Source organism: Gopherus evgoodei, chromosome 21 (genome assembly GCF_007399415.2).
Source record: "Gopherus evgoodei ecotype Sinaloan lineage chromosome 21, rGopEvg1_v1.p, whole genome shotgun sequence".
Taxonomy (NCBI): Eukaryota; Metazoa; Chordata; order Testudines; family Testudinidae; genus Gopherus; species Gopherus evgoodei.
The window spans coordinates 1200075-1208292 of NC_044342.1; the positions used below are offsets into that span (position 1 = coordinate 1200075).

The window sequence follows — 8218 nt, forward strand, 5'->3', positions numbered from 1 at the left end:
AAAAAAGGGTCTGGGGGTTACCGTTAGGTCTCCATGTCTGTCATGGTGGTCATGAAAGTCACAGATTATGTGACTTTCCGTAAACTCCATGACTTCTGCAGCAGTGAGTGTGACTAACTCCATGTGTCAATATATAATTATGCCTGTACCTGTAATTTTCACTCCATGCATCTGAAGAAGTTGGTTTTTTACCCATGGACGCTTATGCTCAAATAAATCTGTTAGTCTTTAAGGTGCCACTGGACTCCTCATTGTTTTTGTGGATACAGACTAACGCGGCTACCCCTCTGATACTTGGTGAATAGATGGGAATACGATAGATCAGTAGATGGGGATAGATGGATAGATCTGTGGATGGATGGGGATGGGAAGATGTAGGTCAATTGTTTTGTGGCTAGAACTGTTTCAAACCTCTCGCACTTTTGTCCTGGAAGTTGGACCTCTGGAATCTGGAGTTGATTGCTCAAGTTATTTTTCTCCTTGTATTTCCCTCTGCATCTCTGTCCCAGCCGTGGAGACCTCTCCAGCCCTGAGGGGGTTAATTCCCCACTGGCACCCACCAGACCCTCATTCTGCATGAAATCACTGAACTCAGGTGTCCTGGTTCCCAGCCTAGTGCATTAACACAAGCCCAACCTTCCCCCATAGGGGCTAATTCTCTCTTGGCCCTGGCAGATGCAGCAGCTGCTCTGGATTTCATGGCTTGAGTTCATCACTCAGTCACTGAGTCACTTTTGTTTGTAACTTCTTTTTTATTCATTGCTGGCAGAAGTGGTGCCAGGGTTTCTGGCACCCTAAGCAGAATTCGGGGGGCGGCATTTTGTGCGCTCCCCACGGGGCACACAGGAGCTTCCAGTTCCACTCTCATCACGCCACCAAAGAAGGACCCTCCGCCAAAATGCCGCAGGCAACAGTGGCAGTCATTGAGCTGCTCAATTGCCTGCCGCTGTTTTCCGTGGCACATCGGCAGAGAGTCCTTCTTCAGTGGCGTGACTGGAGTGGAACCGGAAGCTCCTGTGCACCCCGTAGGGAGCGCGCAAAATGCTGCCCCCCGAATCCTGGCACCCTAGGTGACCGCCTAGGGTTGCCTAATGGAAGTGCCGACCCTGATTGCTGGCTAGGAAGCAGCAAGCGAAATGCAGCAGGCCGAGCAGCAGGGCAGGGCAGGGGAGGTGGGAAGGAGGCGATCAGTAGCCTTCACTGAGTTACCGTCCTGCTGGCCGTGCCAACCAGGGGGACAGGTGTGTTTGGAATGGGAAATGGTTACCCTGAGGGAACTAACCCATGGGAAAGGCCCAGTGAGGACAGGGCAGGCTGTAGTTTTAACACAACTTAGCAGGACAGGTACCCACTACCAGCTTAGAAGGACAGATAACAACGAGGATCTCCCATAAACAGTCACTTGACCAGCTGACACAAGGGGAGAGATACAAACCTCCGGGTCTTCCCCAGGATTTGGCTCATGTCTATCACCCTGGGGGAAATAAACCAGTTGTTTCCCTAGCGAAGAGGCAGCCTAAGGGTTGGGATTCCCAAGGGAGCAGAGAGGAGCTGGCCTTGAAACTGGCTCCTAAATCCCCTAGGCTCCCTCATTGATGCTCATGGGCTGGGCACTGCCTGAGTGGCATGATGGCTGGGGCAGTTAATGGGGGGTGGGGCTCAGCCTGGAGGGGGATCAGCCGCTCTGCAATGCGGGGCTTACATCTGGGCCAAGCCAAAGGACAGAAGCGGAGCCTCTCCAGCCTGTGCTGCAATTCCCGGCTTGGCTCAGGGCTGCAACTTCCTCATCATCTTCTCTATCCAGGGGATGAAGGTGGAGACCTTTGTGTATACCCCAGGAGCTTTGCAAGGCCCTCAGGAGACGAAGCCCTGGGCTGTTTCCTCACACACCAGGGGTCCTTCAGAGTCGCCCTGTGAAATGAAATAAGCAGCAAATGGAGAACAGTCAGTGAGTCATTTCCTGTTGATACACAGCTCAGTGACACCCCCCTATGTCCACCCGGCCTCTGCTTGCCCCACTCCCCACATGGCCCAGATGGTCTCAGTGCCCCTCTCACTCCCTTGTCCAGCTGGTCTCTGCCTTCTGCCGAGAGAAGACCAGTTAGTTTCCCATTCATTAATACAGTACCTAATGCCGTGGGGCCTGATCTCCAATTGCCACTTGTGGCTTGACTGCAACACAAACAGCGTCATTAATAATAACCATTTATCAAGGGAGCTCAAAGCCAGGAGCAGATTTACCTGTGAAGAGTCTTTACACTGTGCTGGGTCCCCCCCACACATCATGGTGGAGGGGTTATAGATATCATAGGACCCGTAAGGATCCTTCGGACACTGGGCATCCGGCATCACCATCACATCCGCCTCCTGGAGCGTGTCTGGGCACAATAAACACTCTGTCCTAGTGCTGCCCCCGCCGGTGACACTGCAAACGGTCCCTGGCTCTACTCTCTCATTGGCAAGGGGCAGGTTGATGGTACCCACTTCTCCATTCAGCTTCGCTCTCTTCGCCAGCTGAGACACAAGAACCATGAAGATCAATGTCAGAGTTGCACTCAAGAACAAGGAGACATCCCATCCTCAGCAAAACTCATAACCATGGGGTCAGTGGGGGCGGGGGTGATGGGATGGAGATGGTTTCTGAAGCAGTGTGAGGTGATTGGGGATGGGGTGATGGGAAGTGGATGATACCTGGGGCAGCATGATGTCATTGTTAAAGGTCTTGTCATATTGCGGGTGGGGGATCCGGCGGCGCACAGGGATTTTCTGTTAGCTTTGTTCCTGTTCACTAATATTATGGGCTCCCAGAGTGACAGTGATCTTGTTGTAAAAGCCAAGAGCAATACATGAGGCTTTAGGGGAGTACATGAGGTGAGGGATGGGCACATGTGGGTCTAACTCATAAATACTAATCTTGTGGGCACAGGGTAACCTGGGTTCTCAGGCTGAGATCTCAGACTCCACTGCCAAGGTGAAAAATTTACACCACTGCACGCAGGGTTGGGGACTGGCTGCCTCAGGTGGGCATAGGGACTTTGCCCATAACTCAGATTGCAGCACAAAGCCTCTTCCCAGTGATGGTGGGGTCCCAGTTGGTGGCTCTCCCAGCCATTTGTGCTGTTCCCTGAATGCCTACACTCCCCACTGTCCTCCCGGTCCCTGTTTCTCAGCTAACCCAGGGCCGCCTGGTAGGGGGCAAGTGGGGCAATTTGCCTCAGGCCCCGGGTCTTGCAGGGGCCCCCACAAGCTGGAGCGTAGCTTGGGGGGGATCATAGGGGGGGAGGCGCTCGCCCACTGAGCACATTCCCCCAAAGTGGCACCTTAGTAGGAATTTGTAATAAGATAGAAAGGTCCGATTTTTATCCCCTCCTCTTTCCCCCCCCACAGAGTGTGGCACTGCTGATTGGCCACCGGGGCCTGATTTAGCCGCTCCCATTGGGCCTCCAGCAGCCAGACCCCCCCTGTCTCAGCATGCTGTGGGGGAGGGGCTGTGTGCTGGCACATGTTTAACTTTGGCTCCAGAGACAGCCAGCAGCTGGAGGTGCCTGGTGGTAAGGGGAGTCCCGGGCGGGCAGTCAGGGAGCAGGGGGGGAGTTGGATGGTTTGGGGGGTGGGGACTTTCTAGGAGTGTGGAGAGGGGCTGGGGCAGTCAGGGAGCAAGGGGAGGTAGATGGGAGGAAGTCTGGGCCTCTGTCCAACAGCAAAACACAAGCATATAAAAGCAGCCTTCAGTGGGAAGTACTATCAGCTGGCCCGGGCAGCCTGCAGGGCCCCCAGCCTGCTTGCCTGAGCTGTATTATTAATGCATTTTATTCCTCAACCGCTGCTGAAAGAGCTGGGAAAGTTGCAAGTTTTCTCTGCTGGGCTTTTCATCTGGGTCATACAATGCAAACCTGCTTGAGGCACCGCACAAGAGAGATGTATTGAGGAAGTCCCTGCCTCTCACAGCTTGAGCTCTTCTAAGCTTGCAGCCATGGCACAAAACGATTTGGGAGCAGTTAACAATTCTGTGTGGTTAAGAGATTTTTCATTTCCTGGGGCCTGCTACCCAATGCCACAGGGCCCCACAGGGAAGACTGAGTGAATAGCCCAGCTTGTCCTCTGCAATCCCTTCCCTGCTTCTTTCCCTTGTGTTTGCAAGGGTCTCCTTAACATGCTGCATCCGAACGCTCCTCCCCCAGGCCTTCCCTCCAGAGACGCAGCCTCCTGGCTTCTCCTCCTTCCTCACTTTCTTTTTCTCTCCATCTCTGTGGTTTTTCTCCATGCCCCGTCCCTTGTCTGTACTCCCTCTCCACCCCATGCACTGGATTAAGCATGTCTCTGCCTCTCTTCTTTATGGGCTCTGTGCTGGGATGGCAGAGGCAGAGCTATTGTTGGGTTCTCTGCTGGGTCTGTTTGGATCAGACTCTAAAAATCAAGCGCTTCCTTTGATAGCAGTATCCCTCTGCCTGCTCGCAAAGGCGTCTGGCTAAATACTAAATACAGGTGCTAGGGCAGAAGCAGCCGCTCATGTACCCTCAATGGGAGGAGCTGTGCATGGGAGGGAGTGGTTGGATAGGTGTGTAGACAGTCTGTCTGGGGGCAGGGGTGTGGATAAGGGGCAGGGGACAGGTAGGAGGTAGGGTTCTAAGGGGGCAGTTAGGGATGGGATCCCAGGAGACGGCAGTCAGGGGACAAGGAGCGGGAGGGTGTTGGGGATTCTGAAGGGGGCAGGAAGTGGGAGGGAGTGGATGTAATTAGTAATTTGATATGTTGGGTGGTACCTTTTTTATGTGTTCGCTCCCCCCCGATGTTAGAACCGGGCTACGCCACTGCCCACAAGACTATAGTATTCTATAGTATACCAACTTTTTTTTATGGAAGGGCCCCCAAAATTGCTTTGCCCCAGGCCCTCTGAATCCTCTGAGCAGCCCTGAGCTACTCTGCACCCCAGTGACCCCTCCCTGGCTAGATCCAGACAGGTGTGCATGCCCAGCTGCCCCCAGATCAGAGTCCTGCAGAGCTGTCCTGGGGCTGTGAGTCTCTCCCTGCCTCAATCTGGGCCAGACACCCGTTCACGTCACTGATTGTAGCTCCACTGATTTACCCAGGACCGGATCTGGATGATGGTTTGTAGAGGCCCCCGGAGCAGAGGTGGGCAAACTATGGCCCGTGGAGTTCATGGGCCCCTCCTGCCCAGCCCCTGAGCTCCTGGCCTGGGAGGGTAGCCCCCATCCTCTCTCCTGCTGTTCCCCCTTTCCCACAGCCTCAGCATGCTGTGCCGCTGGCGCAGTGCTCTGGGCGGGAGGGCTACGAGCTTTTGCCGGGCAGCACAGATGCAGAGCCACGGCCTGACCTGGTGCTCTGTGCTGTGTGGTGGCATGGCTGGCTCTATCCAGGCAGTGTGGCTGCCTGTCCTGCTGCTCTGGGCAGCGCAGTGGAGTGGCTGGAGCCAGTGGTTCTCCAGGAAGCACAGTAAGGAGGCAGGGACTGGAGGAGGGGGTTGGATAGAGGGCAGGGGAGTTTAGGGGGGTAGTCGGGGTGGGGGTATGCATAGGGGTCGGGGTGGTCAGAGTGCATAGAACAGTGAGGTTGAATGGGAACACGGTCTGGGGGGCAGTCAGGAAGGAGAAGGGGGATTGAATGGGGTGGTGGGGGACAGTCGGGATGGGGATTCTGGGGGCAGTCAGGGAGAAGGGTAGTTGGATGGAGAAGGGGTCCCCAGAGGGGCAGTCAGGAAGGAGAGGAGGGATTGGATGGAGCAGCGGGGTCAACCAGAGATGGGAGTTCTGGGGGTGGTCAGGGGACAGAGAGCAGGGGGAGTGAAGGGGCAGGAAACAGGGTTTGGATGGGGCAGGGGTGTGGATAGGGGTCAGGGCGATCAGAGGGCAGGGAACAGTGGGCTTGAATGAGGGCAGGGGTCCTGGGGTGGCAGTCAGGAAGGAGAGAGGGGGTTGGATAGGATGGCAGAGGGCAGTCAGGGGAGGGGGTTCCAGGGTCGGACAGGGAGCAGGGGGGATGGATGGGACAGGGTCCCAGGGGGGCAGTCAGCAAGCAGGGGCAGCAGGGGGCAGTTAGGAGCAGCAGGGTCTGGGAGTGATCAGGGAGAAGGGGTGGTTGGATGGGGCAGGTGTCCCCAGGGGCAGGGATCATCAGGGATAGGGGTCGGATAGGGGATGGGGCCGGGCTATGCCTGGCTGTTTGGGGAGGCACAGCCTCCCCTAACCTGCCTTCCATATAATATCAGAAACCCGATGAGGCCCTCAGGCAAAAAGTTAGCCCCTGCCCTAGAGACACACTGATGCCCCGTAAGCAGATCAGACCCCTGGGCTCTGCTTTCCCAGCCTGTCACATTAATTTCTCCTTCCCTGCAACCTACGACGGCGCCAGAGTTCCTGGCTTCCCCATCAGCCGCTAACCACAATCTGCCCCGACATCCCCAGCACAGAGGCACTTACTCTCCATTGCAGTGAGCGGCCGTCAGCATGAAGTTCTCCAACCCCAGGAAGCCTCCGCAGCGAAACTTCGTGTCTTCATGTTGTATTTCCAGATAGGCCATGTAGAGCCTGGAGTGGGGCTGGGCTTCGTGTCCCCCGATGATCTCCCCTGTGGTGAGACCAGGTTCATATAAAGAGACCCATCATTTCCCTTGGCATGGCTGAGGCGAAGCTCCCAGTCGTGAAGGGGAGTCTCCAGAGCCAAAACCCACCCCCTATGATGATCTCCCTGGGGGATCCCTGTGCCTGCAACCCTGCTCCCTCTCCGCTGTCCTGCAGACTGGACATCCTGTGAGGATGGAGGGTAAATCTAAAGCTCTGATCTTGCTCGGTGAAGAATTGGTGCCAAACTCACCAGGAATGGGTCAGTAATTGCACTGCCTGAAGTTAACAGCACTGGGGACCAACGTTGCCCCAGATTAGGCCAGACGGCCCCTAGAAGGGGACTGGCTGGATCAGGGGGTGGGGAATGGGACATCTGCTCTTTCCTCTTGAGGACAGCTTGGTGCTCCTGTCACTGTTCCAAGGGATTATTTTTGCCCTTCCCCTGCTCTTCCTTACCTAGGCTGAGGCTAACACTGATTAGTATCGATGCCAGGTGAGACAACACACCTTGATCCCCTGTGACAGTCTGCACCACTGTGTTCACCCCTACTACAGGACAGTGATAAATTTCATACAAAGTATGCCTTCTGAGGCCTCTCTCAGCACGTGTTTCTGCAAACTTATTGGCTGAATTTCCTTCAGTCAGGATCCATCTCCCAGTCCAATGCTGCTTCCTTTGTACTTCCGGTGTTGTGAATTCCGTGGGTAGAGAGAAAGGGAGACATCATTTGAAGCATCTGCTCCCCCTTCTTATAGTTCTCTCTCTTTTTCGAGAATCATCTCCAGCTGAGGTTCAGGAAACAGTCTCTGGGCAGGGGCACCCCAAACTGTTTGGTCATCAAGATGTAAATTTTTCACCCATGTCCACTTTCTTGCCTAAGAATTGTCACTTAGCCAGGTGATGGTCCATTTGATTACATTGACACTTGACTGAGGTGTTGGTTGATGTTTTGTCTCTGGAGAACTGGTTTTTGGTGGCTCTCCAGATTTGGAACATGTCTTAGTAACATCATAAAGTAGAATCCCAGAACTTTAAATGCCACAAATATTTTACCAGGAAAATAATGATCAGCAAATTATGAGATACCACCTCACAAGGCATGCTTTCTATAAAATGTATCATAGTCCTGGACAAGAGGTGAACATAGGGTACAGTCTGTCACAGGCCCCTAGATACCACCCACTGAAACCAATTCCTGAGACTCCCCCCATTCACATCAAATTCCCAGGGTCCTGCAATCCCAACCGTACTCACCAGCCCAAGCCCTGGGGGGCAGGAGAAAGGCCATGGGGGGCAGGAGCAAGAACTGGACCCACATGTTTGACATCAGTGCAGGGATGGTGAATCTGCCTCAGGTCTCAAGGCTTTATAGACTCAGCTTGGAGGAGATCAGGGGGGCAGGAAACCTCAGAGTCACACACACTCATCTGAATGCAGGGCTCAGGTGTCTCAGTTTCCAACCACAGCCAGCCACACCCCACCCCGGCAGCTCCCACCCCTGCCCACGCCACCCCGGCAGCCCCCACCCCGAATCCACTCTCTGGCTTTGCCGGGCTTGGGCCGCTGAAGCAGCTCGGCAGGGAGGAGCCGCCTTCCAGGGGCACCGGAGAGCCAGAGCATCCCGCTTACGGCAGCT

General features: G+C 54.9%; 1 pseudogene; it reads right to left on the reverse strand.

The window, feature by feature from the left end:
- Window positions 1-1767: 1767 nt before the first annotated feature.
- On the reverse strand, window positions 1768-7900 carry LOC115638362 (annotated as a pseudogene).
- Between the last annotated feature and the right edge of the window lie 318 nt (window positions 7901-8218).